Genomic DNA, 13,332 nt, shown 5'->3' with positions numbered 1-13,332 from the left:
TGTTCGCACATTTCAAATGGGGAGGTACATAAGAAGCAATGAGGCAGTTGGGAGGGTTCAAAGCTTTCCCTTTCATGAACGCTTTCCTACCATTGTTCATCCTAGTGTCCACCTAGAGAATGTACAAAGAAAATGTACTTCAACCAAGACAACGTGCGCCAACAACTTGAGAACCAGCCAAAGACAACCTTAACTGCTTTCTTTGAACTTTGCCAGAATGATCCTTTTGCAACTACCATTCTGTACAGTGACATTCCTCAGTACTACACATGGAATCCATCTAAAAAACCATTTCAACGTCGCAAGCAGGGAGCAGATGTTGAAGGCTACCCTGGAGTGAAATCTACACAGACTCCCAGTCGTGTCTACACAGTACATCCATCAAATGCGGAGTGCTTCTTTTTGAGAATGCTACTTCATGTTGTCAGAGGACCCACCTCATTTACTGATTTGAAAACAACTAATGGTGTGTGAAACCTTCAGAGAGGCTTGCCAGAGGAGGGGACTGCTTGAAAATGACCAACATTGGGAGATGGCTATGGAGGAAGCCAGTGCCACACACTTGCGAACCTGTGTGAGACATCTCTTTTGCATTCTGCTGACCACATATGCCATTTCAAATCCACTCTCTCTGTGGGGAAAATACCAACAGAATCTCAGTGAGGTCATCTTCTGCAACTCAGAAGACAAAACCCACCACTGTAAATCGATTTCTCTGAAGTCATCTTCAACAAGACACACATTCTTATCAAAAGACATTTGCCACTCAATGTCCGGAAAAGATCTTCGCCAACTTGGACTACCAACTCAACTGAGAAGTGTCAACAATCTCCTTTCCACAGAAATTCTGCGCGAGCCAAATTACAACACTGACACCCTGGAGGCATATGTTGCCACAAACGAACCACACTTGGTACCAGACCAAAGAACAGCCTATTTTGAAGTCCTTAATGCCATAAAAGCCAATAAAGGTGGCATTTTTGTTCTTGATTCCCTTGGGGGAACTGAAGAGACCTTTGTCTTAATCATGCTACTGGCAAAGGTTCAGCAGCAAAAAGGGATTGCTCGGGCCGTAGTTTCTCTGGTATTGCTGCCACACTGCTGGTAGGTGGCCGAACAGTGCATTCAACATTCATATTGCCTCTAAACTTAGCTCACGGAGCAGAGCCAGTTTGTAACATAGCCAAAGGATCAGGACAAGCCAAAGTACTTCAACAGTGCTGTGTCATTGTTTGGGATGAGTGCACCATGTCACACAAGCAGACTTTTGAAGCTCTGGACAGGACGCTGAAAGACTTATGAGAAAACCAGTTATTGATGGGAGGAGCAGTAGTTGTTTTAGCAGGTGACTTTCGCCAGACTCTGCCTGTTATTCCAAGGTCAACACCCGCTGATGAGCTTAATGCTTGCTTGAAAGCATCCTGTCTCTGGAGATTTTTCAGGAAAATGTCCCTAATCACTAACATGCAAGTTCACCTGTTGGGAGATGTTACAAGTGGGCAATTATCTCAAAAGCTGCTTCTTTTGGGAGAGCGCAAAACTCCATCTGACCCTCAAGCAGGACTCATCACTTTCCCAAACAACTTTTGCTACATTGTTAAGTCCATTGAAGAACTGAACAAATGTTTTCCCTAACATCCAGTTGCACTTGCAAAACCACAAATGACTGTGTCAGCAAGCAATCCGTTCACCCAAAAATCTGAGTGTTAATGACATCAATGCTCAAATACAAAACTCACTACCTGGGGATGCCAAATACTACAAGTCAATTGACATAGGGCCTCATAACGAGTCCAGCGGTAACTGAGCCGGAAAGAACGGCAGGTTACCGCCGGACTCGTATTACCATTCCGCCTCCGTGATTCCCGGAATTACCGGTGCATTACGACCCCAGTGACCCAGGAATTCCAGAGGCGGAATTGTGCAAGTCCCCATTCCTATGGAGTCCCATAGGACTCCATGGGGATGGGGACAATGGAAACACTGGTTCCGTCTATAACGGAGCCGGTGTTTCCATTTCCGCCTGCAGGCGGGTGGTGTTAAACCCGCTAGGTCAGAACAGGCGGGAGTGACACCTCCCGCCTGCAGGACTCTTAATCAGTCGGTCCGAAAAGGACGGTGGTGGCAGTTTTACCACCACCATTCTTTCCGGACCGGCAGGGTCGTAATGAGGCCATTAGTCACCTAAGCAGCTCAAGCTGCCTTTTACCCAAGAGAGTTTTTGAATTCATTGGAGCCACCAGGTGTCCCATCTCACAACCTGCTCATGAGGATTGGGGCACCCATCATGCTCCTGAGAACCTTGGACCCACCAAAGCTGTGCAATGGCATATGGCTCTGCATCAAAAACATCTTTCCCCACATCATTGAAGCTACCATTCTGACAGCATTTTCAAAGGGAGAAGACATATTAATACCAAGGATTCCTCTAATCCCAACTGATTTACCATTTAACTTCAAACGTCTGCAATTCCCAGTTCGACTTGCCTTTGCAATGTCAATCAACAAAGCCCAAGGACCGTCACTGAAGGTTGCTGGAATCAACTTGGAGGCCCTATGCTTTGCTCAAGGACAACCTTATGTTGCTTGCTCCAGAGTTTGAACACCAAATAATCTGTTCATCTCTTCATCTTTTCTCCAGATGGAAAAACCAAAAACATTGGGCCTCATTACACGTCCACCGACCCGGACTTAACGCCACCGGTAAAACCATACCGGCGGCGTTTCCATGACCATGCAATCATGACCCACGAACCCGGAAAAACCACCACCACAAACCGCCGCCACGGAGTTAAGGGATCCGTAGAATGCGACGGCGGCGAAACCACCCAGTTACTGCCAACACGAAACACCATGGGCATCACGAGTACCACAGACATGGAAACACCGCCACAAAAATGGCGGAAAAACCGTGGGCACGGAGGCGGTATCGATGCCACCGCGAACATGACGTTAAACAGTACCAGGTGAGGTGAATCAGGCCACAGGTGCCCCAAATGAGGCCAGCCGGACCCAGCAGGTCACTGGGAGGCTACAAAAGGGCCACACCAACACCCAAGCCAACTCCAAACACAACAATGCAGGCAGCAGCAGCATTGGGACTGGGACTATTGAACCTACAGGCAGCAGTGCACATGGTGGCAGCAATGGTGCAGAGGAGGATGAGGCGGAGGCGGACACAGGCATCAGTTACCAAACCCTGCCCCCATGCCAAACCCAATTGTGCAGCCGATACAACCCCGCAGGCAGCCTGCAATACCCCGCATCAGGGCCTCACCCTGGAACCTGACCCCAGGACAGATCCACACATTATACCGGCTGGACCGCCCAACAATCATGTACATCACCGCCATGATTGAGGACGACATCAGCAGCCACATTGCCATCTCGACCGCAATCCCCCCTCCCTGAAGGTGGTGTCAGTACTGCATTTCCTAGGCACCGGAACTTATCAGCACACAGTTGATGAGCTGCACAAGCTCTCACAACCCTGTTTTTCAAAAATATTGGGACAGGTACTGAACGCTCTGCTGCGCCATGTGTCGGAACACCTCGCCCTACCCCGTACACTTGCAGAGGTCATTGCAACCAAGTTGGCATTCCATGCCAAAATGCATAGGTGCATTAGACTGCACCCACATAAAGCTGACAGTACCACGTGCTATGGAGATGGTGTACCGCAATAGGAAACAGTACCACTCACTGAATGTACAGATGGTATGTGATGCCGGACTGCTGATTACACATTGCTGCGTACGTTTTCCGGGGTCAACACATGACTCAATGGTCCTGCGGAATTCCACATTGCCACGCTACATGAAACGCTACGCTGGACAAAGCACATGGCTATTGGGTGAGTACAACTGCCAATGCATAGGCCCTGTGGAAGTGTGTTGAGGGCTCATGCCAATGACCTGTGTAAGTGGGCTGCTACAACTGCACATGCATCACCCCCTGACCCATGTAATGGACGGTCAGCATAACCCACACATCACATATCTACACATGACAGGTTGCCACAGTACACACCCTGCCTAAGGAGACATACGGCCAATGCTACCAACAGGCCATACAAGTTGATCCACTCAATCCAGCCACCCACACTTAGGACCACTTCCTCCCCAATGCACATGACGGCTGCACATGAGACATCCTGCAACAGCCAAATCCTCACAGGCCATGGAATGACTCCCCCATGTGTGCTTGTCATTGCACAGTGCCTTACTTACCAACCACTATCGTGTATAAGGTCCACTTCATATGCACAGCAAGTAATAGTGCAATGTCCAAATGCCACCATCTACAACAATTACCCATGGATGGCAATCACCCACCCTTTCGACCACGGCTAGGCCCATATGGATGAATGTATGATGACACAATATTGCATTGCATCAGATCGTGAGATGAACCACAAACACTGACATGCCCCGCACATTTACATCCCATGTAGGTGATGCCGGATATGCACTCACGCCATGGCTGATGACACCTGTACGGAGGCCAAGGAACAGCCATGAGGAGGCGTACAACAGGGCACACGTCCGCACACGTGGCATGATTGCAAGGACGTTTGGCCTACTGAAGACCAGGTTCCGCTGCTTGAGCAGATCTGGAGGATCACTGCTCTACAACCCAGTGAAGACAGGTAAAATTGTCCTTGTGTGTGCCATGCTGCACAATCGTTGCTTGCGCAGGAACATTCCGCTGCCCCCAGACGCAGAAGATGAAGATGGGGATGGCGATGGGGATGGGGTGGCACTACAACCTCCCAGGGGTGCGCAAGATGGCCAACAAGCATGGGATGCACTCATTCGCATTTACTTTTGAGGGACTGCACATTGAAAGCAAAGCATGGATATGATGATGCCGGTAAATAAATGATTTTTGTCTGCTAATGAAATGACAGATGTCCACTCATTATGGTAGTTTTCTAAGGTTTTGTATTATCAATTAAACAGGGAAGAAAGTGCATTGGGTAGGGAAGCTGTACACCCATGCCCACCCACCACCCAAACCACCCAAATGTTCCCACCCCCAACCAGGCCACTAACAACTAACCCCCAATGGGCAACCCCCACCACTCCCACCACCCAAACATTCCCACCCCTCCAACACCCATGGTGTCCCCAAATGTCATGTTGATTGGCATCCCCACATGCCACTATTTGCCGGGGTGCTTGTGCGCAGGTGTGTCCTTACTGGCGGATCCAGTCAACCGACTTGAACGCCTCCGTGGGCTGCCAGTGGCAGAGCTGGATGGGGTGGTGCTGGCTGAGGTGACTGTCAGTGTAACTATGGGCAAGCGTCCTTGAAACGCCTGCTGGGCTACCAACATTGACTCGGCAATGCAGGGCTGCGCACTGTTCCCTTCCCTGACATGGCGTGCCAGGGTGAGAATTGTGGCCGCAAATCGTCCAATCGACCTGGTGAGCCGACGCACCGACGTGGCATTGCTCTCCCGCTGCAGCTTGGCCTCCTCCCGCTGAGGCATGGCCTCCACACGCTGCAGCCTGGCCTCCTTGAGCTGTCTTTCTACCAGCTGCGTCAGGGTGGCCTGTTGTTGCTCGATGTGCTGCAATCATGTACAGAGCTCGGCCATGGATGGAGTTGGGGAGCGCATGGGGCTGTGCAATTCTGGGGGGCTGAACTGTAGGCCATGGATGGGTGACAGGCCATCCATGTTGTCCCCCTCACCCTGTTGTACTGCTGCGGCCTGCATGGCCGGGGCACTCCCATCACTTGATGCAGCCTGCTTAGCTGTGCAGATGGGTTGCAAATCATCATCCGGGGCCAAGGTGGGTGGCTGCATGGGGATGGTGTCGTCTGCTGGTGTGCCTGCTGCAGCCGGTGTGCCTGCTGTTGCCGGTGTGCCTGCTGCAGCCAGTGTCCCTGATGTTGCAGGTGTGCCTGGTTCTGCCGGTGCCTGTGTGCCAGAGCAGCTCGCATCATCCTCCGGGACATGACTGCTGCCTTGCACGCATAGAGGTGGCCGCTGCATAGCCTGTCCGTCGTCGCTGTCACTTGTCACGACTGTGGGGATAAAGAGGGCATGCGGTTAGTTGTGTGGTGTTACGTAATGTGTCCACCACATGCATCAAACATCCACTTGCAATTCAACACTTTTGACTATTGATACACACAGGTGTGTGTCTCTGCTTCCAGTCAGGCACGCACTGGATGAATTTCGAGGGGTCGTGCTTTGGGGATGTGATACTCGTCGTTTGGCCAGTCAGTGGCTCCATTGGGTCACTCCTGCCCTGTTTGGGGGGGGGGGGGTTTGGGAGTGGGTCCATTGGGTCACTCCTGCCCTGTTTGGGGCGGGGGGCATTGGGAGTGGGTCCATTGGGTCACTCCCAATCACACGTATGGCTTTGTACTCTGTGCACTTACCAGCATCTGCAGATGAGCTCACTCCTGCCTCTGCCTCTCCTATGCTGTAGATGCCTTCAAGGTGCATGACACTGCTGCAGCGCTCCTCCCACGATTGCAGCTTCAGAGGGGATGCAGGGCCTCCACCAGTACCAGTGCTGTGCTGGCAGTGTGCTGTGATGAGGTTGCGCACCCGGAGCCTGAGGTTATCCCGCTTCTTGTGGCACTCCTTCACTGAGCGTGTGGTCACGCCAACCGCTGTGCACTTGCGTGCTGCCTCTGCCCACACCTCCATGCGGCGTTGCTGAGTAGCACGCCGCTGATCTGCACTAAAGAGCATTACAGCATGCTCAACAATGTGCTCCACCAGTACTGTGAGCTCAGTCTCACTGAAGCGCTGCTTTTTCTGTCTGCGTGCTGGTAACCTGGATGCCATGATGGTGTTGGATGGTTTGTCAGTCTCAGGGAGGTGATCTGACCTGTGGTGTCTGAGGATGGCAGTGGATTGTGCTTTATATAATGGCCGCCTCTCTGTTTCCGTTTTTTTCCCCGCGGTCATGGTATTTCTGCTTCCGGTGTATCTGTGTCGGCAGAAGCGTAGTCACCGTCGACACGGAATCACCGCATTCCAGCAAAGCAGACTCGTAATGAGGCCCAATGTCTACCAAAAAGTACTTTTGTGACAAGTTTCTGTGATGTTTTTCAGAATTTTAAATGTTTTTATTTGTGAAATGAAAAAATACAATTTTACAATAATCTATCATGCTATTTTTGGCAGTTATTTTCTTTTAATCTGTAAGGCAGGGGGTGAAATATTACAGTTCTTCCATTACTTGATAATTTTTTGGAAAAGACACGGGCAACGCCAGATACCGCAGCTAGTGATATATAAAATTAACATAAAATTGTCCTGTAACAACATGGTCTACATCATAGTCACCGCGTCACAATCTGTTTTTTTACAGCAGGCTTTCATGTGTGTATTACTAATGGCATTTAGGCTAACACAGTGGCACATTATGTGTGCGCCAGATTCGATGAAAATATCCCCATAAAGTCGGCACAAGCGCTCTGACCGAGGTATGCCCCTTTTTGATCCCTCTATTTCCAAGACGTGGGTGCTGTTAAATGTAATCAAAAGGTACTGACTAATTATGGTACAATTTGGAAAGGCCTCAATGTAGTTAGGCACCTCACTTCGTTCCAGCAAATACTGAATAAATGGGCCACTATTAACTGTTGATGCTAGAGGTACAAGGTCGGCTTCGGACCCGCACAGGTGTGTTTTTTCTTTTACCCATCTTTTCAACCCATTACATGTTGGTCTCTCAGTTTGGCATTCATATTCTACTGCCCAAAGTTTGTGTTTGGCCAAAAAACTTCCAAGCGTGCCAAAACTCTTGTGATCATGCATTCTTCTATAGGCCTGAATCACTTCTACCATAATAGTGCCATTATGTAATTTTAATAGATTCTCATAGCTCAGGGTTAATTTGCTATTTATCACTATGGATATTTTCTTGAGATCAAATTATAGCAATACATATTCAGTTGGAAGCGACTTTGGCATTCTAAATAGTATGAGCAGGATTTTACTTTCAAATTTGACTAGCTCTGCCATTAGATTTGTCCCCCATACTTCAACACCATACAACAAGCAAGGTATAATTTTAGCCATATATAAAAGCAATATCGTTTTGATAGAGCATCCAACCTGTCTACTGTTAAACAAACTGAAGGACTGTGTTATTCGCATACATTTTGCCTTATTTTTCTCCCACTGGAATATCCATTTGTGTTTGTTATCAATGAGCACACCCAGGTATTTGTAGCATCCCACACTCTCAACTACTTTCTGATCACGCTTCCAAACAAATTATCGACTAATTTTGTGGTAGTTTTCCCCCTAAATGCTATTATCTTTGTTTTTTCGATGTTAATACATAGCCCACGCACTCTAGCATATTCACCTAATGAATCAAGCATGTGATGAAGGCCTTTAAGGGTTTAAAGTCAAGTAGGAGAAGGTCATCAGCATATACAAGCCAACCTATTTTTAGTGCGCCTTTCACTGGACATGCTGCAGCTGGATTCAGCACCTCTAGAAGGTCTGCAAGGTATACATTGAAGAGGGTAGAGGACAAGATACATCCCTGCTTCACACCCCTTGAAATGGGGAACCAGCCTGAGACTCTCCCCTCACAGTCTAGCCTCACCCTCACACTGGTGTCTCCATGTAGCAGTCTAATCATAGTCAATAGGCTATGAGGAATATTCCAAGACTCTAATTTGTTCCAGTCTATTCCTCATTACCGTATCAAATGCTGCGCTGAAATCTAAGGCGCCATACACAGAGAGATGTCAACGATTCCAGACATATTCAATTGTGGACACCAACGTCAGAAGGTCATGTGTGGTACTGGACTTACTTCTAAACCCTGTCTCATTTGGCGGAGGAATCTTATCTGTAATCCATTGATTTAGCTCACGCAGGAGTTTTCTGGCAAATATTTTGGCTGGTATGTCAAGCATGATCAACATTCGATCATTTATGGGATTTTTCCAACAACCTTTTTTTATAGATCGGGAGAATAATACTTTCTTTCCACAAGGGGGGACCTTTCCATATTTACCAATACTCACAAATAGTGTATTCAGAGCTTGTGACCCTAAGCCCGGAGACAATTTTACCAAACCATTGCACCTCTAAGCAAACAGGGGCAGTACCCCGTGGCACACAACCGTAGCTTTATCCAAGTTGATAGGATTCCACTGAACATGATTTGCTCCATTGCTGATATGGATATCAACATTCAAGTCATACTGTTCACCACAGACATGCGTGGTCAACAGTAAACGCACCAGCATATGATCACTCTCTTCACATGTTAATACTGCCATATCCTTTACAAGTCTAAGAGCCACTTCATTCACAAAATTATAATCTACTGTGGATGTGCTCTTCCCACTAATACGTGTGTAGGCTTTCAAGGTGCCTCCCTCAGTGTCCATTTAGCATGAACATGTTATGTGAGTACAGCAGTGCGGCCCACCCCTTACCTTGCGTATTACTCTCCACCATCATGAAGGGAGCAGATGCTCTCTGTGTAGTCATCCCTTCTTGATATATTCCTATTTTAGAATTAAAATCACCTACCACCATAATCGTGATGCCACTTACTATCTCACTCAATATATTTCTTAGTATCGCAATGTTTTGCCGATGTGCCACTAAATTAGGAGGATCATAGATATTGATGAGCGTTAGCTCCCCACGTACAGACAGATCGCCACTAATTGTGACTGCTTGCACCATAGAAGTAGAGCACTTTGTGTCTGCTATGCTCCATGGATGTCGCACTGCAACTAATAGCCCTCCTTTTGGTCTCCCAATGGGACCTTTCACTGACAAGCTCTGTAGGGTGCTACAGCCATCTATTTCCCAAACCAAGGTCATCCACATCTTCTGTAATGCTACAATGCAAAAAAGATGTTGATTTGCCATCAGACCATCTTCTGCTGAAAGGTGGGCATGTCTGCTGGTGTTCCATGAGCAAACCATATTATTGTTATCGACTGGTTTCATGCAATATATAGGCATCCATCACAGAAAGATAACTCCCCTATGGCCACAGGCAAACAGCGTAGTTGAGCGATTCATAGGCAGCTTCAAGAGGGTCCGCCAACAGAATGAGCTATAGTGCCTGTCATTCAACCAGGCCCTGTGTAACATGCTGAGGGATTACAGGACCTCCCCACATGGCACGACTGGAAAGTGTCCCTCAGAGTTGTTATTTGGCAGACGGATAAGGACCAGGCTTCCTCACCTGGCAAGTGACCCCAGTGAGGATGCGAAACAAGCCTGAGTGGCAGATGCATGGAAGAAACAAGACATATGCTGACAGCAGGAGGCGAGCCAAGAACTCTGGCCTGCAAATATTGTCTCCTATTTGCAGGCCAGAGTTCTTGTCTCGCCTCCTGATGTCAGCATATGTCCTGTTTTTTCCATGCATGTACTTGTATGCAGATGGCAGGACAGGAAACCAGACTCAAGGTTTGATCCAGACTATCTGAAGGCATCTCATGTGAATGGAACAATGGTAACTGCTCGCTCCAATAACCAGGGTGATCACTCGAAATATCTCTCAATTCAAGCCGTACAAGGAAGAGGATCAAGAACAATATGAGAGAGACAACTTTGCAGCCTCATGTGATGAGCCGGTGAGGGAGGAAACCGAAGAGAAGCAGGAAGAACATAGGGTCAGGCTGACAAGATGCATCAGAAGACCTGTGTGCATAATCAGAGCGATGTGAAGACAGAACTGTAAGTGACTCTGTTTTACTCGATGGGGGAAGATGTTGTGTCCCGATAAGGACACAGTTAATGGAGCCACGGAACTCTGCCACATGAAGCACATGGACAAATTAGAATGTGCAAGGCACGGACTTGCGTAGTATGGTTCCCATGCAGCAGTTCCGTTCACCGTGAAGGAGAATAAAGGAATGTTAAGCTACCAGAGGCTCCTGTCATGATGTTGGGTCTCGGCCTGCCTCTGTGTATGACTGCATTCTCCCTGCACATATTCTCTCAATGAGGGAGAACTATAAAAGAACACAGAAAGACTGGACAGGATGGATCAGGGACATTGATGGCATAAAGAGAGGATTAACCCCACTGCAGGTTTTGTTTAGTCTTGAAGCGCAAGGGGAGGAGCATTGTTTGCTGGCCCATGTTCAAACGAACCGCCTTCTAGCGGCAAGGGTGTATCTCACCATACATTGAAAGAGAACCTATCTCCGACCTTTCAGAATGGCTGAATGAGACAAGAGTTGTGTGACATAGAAAGCCTGACTGCAATGTCACTTGAATCACACACGCATATTGACATGGAATGGCTACCTTTTATTGAATACTAGCTGGGGTACCCGGCGTTGCCTGTGTCCTGATCGAGTGGTGTATCATGTGCACTGGAGGATATTGCTCTTGTCCTCTTGTCGACAAGTGTTGCTTCAGTTTGTCTGTTGTTTCATGTGCCCTGGAGGATGTTGCTGTTGTCCTCATGTCAGCAAGTCTTGCTTCAGTTTGCTCTGGCATCGCATTTGCCCTCGAGAAAGTTGCTCTTGTCCTCTGTTCGGCAAGCCGTGCTGCTTTTTGTTGTTGTGTTTCAGAAGCTCTTGATATTGATTTTTCACTTTGCATCAGATGGAGCTTTTGCAAGTGATGTTCGTTTTTTGTGCGGCATGTTTCAGTCACTTAATAGCTTCAGCACATTTCAGAAAATGTCCAAGTAAGATTGATTGTGCTCTTGTCGTGAATGCACTTAAGTAAACTGTAACCTTGCCATTTCCCATATTTGGAGTGGCGTGATAAAAACAATTTTTACATTTTTTTAAAAAAATTCCCCTTAAAAATGCTTTAAGAAACACTTTCGAACTGTATACAGTAGTACTAAATTTGAAAGGAATAACTAACACATCGAACATTTAGCTTCAGACACTTTTCCATATTTTGGCTCCTTCTACCTACTGTAGTGAATCAGGGAGACCATCAGTAAATGAGGGTGTCTACGGAGTGAATTTTTTGCATCCAGACTACAATCTTACCCAGACAAATGAGAAATCCATGCCAAATTTGGTAGCAGTGGGGTCAACGGTGTGTATAGCCGGACAAAAATACACCCACATCCAAAATTGTTTTTGCATATGAAGTTTTTGCATCCAAACATAGACTACGAAAGAGGAATCCATGCAAAATGTGGTAGACGTGGGGTCAACGGTGTGGATTTGTATAGCCGGACAAACATACACACATTCCACTTTATATATAAAGAATACAGGTCACATAAAGCTGTAGCTCAGGAGGGAGCGAGACCAACTAGGTGATCGGAATGCCGTCACAGAGACGCTCTTATTCAGTGATTTAAGTATTACCTGGTTGTCTAAACATGCATACTAATTCAACTACCCTAAAGCTATTGCTGTCTTCCATTGTTCTGTAGCACCCTGCCTCTGAAGTCGTCATCGTCCCAGTTCGGGTGGGAGGGAAGAAAGAGGGACGGCAGTTAGTATCAGACTTCTATAGAGTTATATGTTTTTGGGGGGGTTGTGCTTCAACAGTGTCATACGATTGTGTATGATGCATTATTTACCAATGTGATCTGTTCTACCTCTTTCGTATACTTTAAAGCTTATTTAAAAAAATGATTTTCATAAAAATGTGTGAAGTACGTGTGTCTGTGAAGCAGACGGAAGGATGAACTTAATAGCTTTCCGCCCCCAGCACTCTTCTTTCCCAGCATAAAAAGCAGGGATGAATGGAAAGCTTCTATTTTCGTCTGACTTGTGAATCGCCGGGCTCCTGTTAATGACATCACCAGCCTTCCCATGGCAACTCGGTACGGTAGTAAGATTGCCAGGCAACCCTTGAGTCATCCAGCGCCAAAAACAGGTTGAATCGCGAAGGTTTTGGGGAAGCGCGTTTCCTCCCTCTCTCTTTTATTGAAAAGAGAGCGTGATAGTGGCCGCGCTGCAGACGTGACTGAGCCCGCGGATCCCATGGGATGCGAGCGCGCCGGCTTGACTCCCTGAGAAGAGGTGAGAGGGGGGAACGCGTTCACTGTCGCTGGGCTCGCGGCACTGCAGGTGATAATGGCGGACCGTCCCTCACCCCGGCTCGACCCCGTTTGGAGGCGACCTCCAGGCGCGCGAAGCCGGAAGGGGCGGCGCCGTCTGCGCAGGTGCGCGCTCTTTCCCCGTCTGGTGTCAGGAGGGCGGGGAGGTAGGCACGGGTGTCAGTGGCTGAAAAGAGGTAGCGCACTCGGCGTGGGACTGTATCACTCTGGTGGCGCCGGGCATCTGTTCATCCCCCAACCACGCAGTTCCACTCTCTGCAAGGCACAGGAGAGGGCCTTGCCTGAAAAAATGACACTTCTACATTTCTAACGGTGAATTGGGCAGGGG

The 13,332-nt window shown here is 48.0% G+C and overlaps 1 protein-coding gene across 3 annotated transcripts in view; it reads left to right on the top strand.

Annotated features, from left to right (window-relative positions):
* The first annotated feature begins 12,748 nt into the window (after positions 1-12,748).
* Positions 12,749-13,332, top strand: part of PAK6 (p21 (RAC1) activated kinase 6) — a 939,585-nt gene continuing 939,001 nt past the window's right edge. For 2 of the 3 annotated variants that reach the window (XM_069637525.1, XM_069637520.1), the window contains exon 1: positions 12,776-12,966. The gene's annotated coding sequence lies outside the window, so the exon portion shown is untranslated. The other variant, XM_069637521.1, reaches the window with a different exon arrangement.

This window comes from Ambystoma mexicanum, chromosome 14 (assembly GCF_040938575.1).
Source record: "Ambystoma mexicanum isolate Mex_15411 chromosome 14, UKY_AmexF1_1, whole genome shotgun sequence".
In the NCBI taxonomy this organism is placed as follows: Eukaryota; Metazoa; Chordata; class Amphibia; order Caudata; family Ambystomatidae; genus Ambystoma; species Ambystoma mexicanum.
The sequence above is the reverse complement of the archived record's forward strand: the minus strand, read 5'-3'. Positions and strand labels throughout refer to the sequence as shown.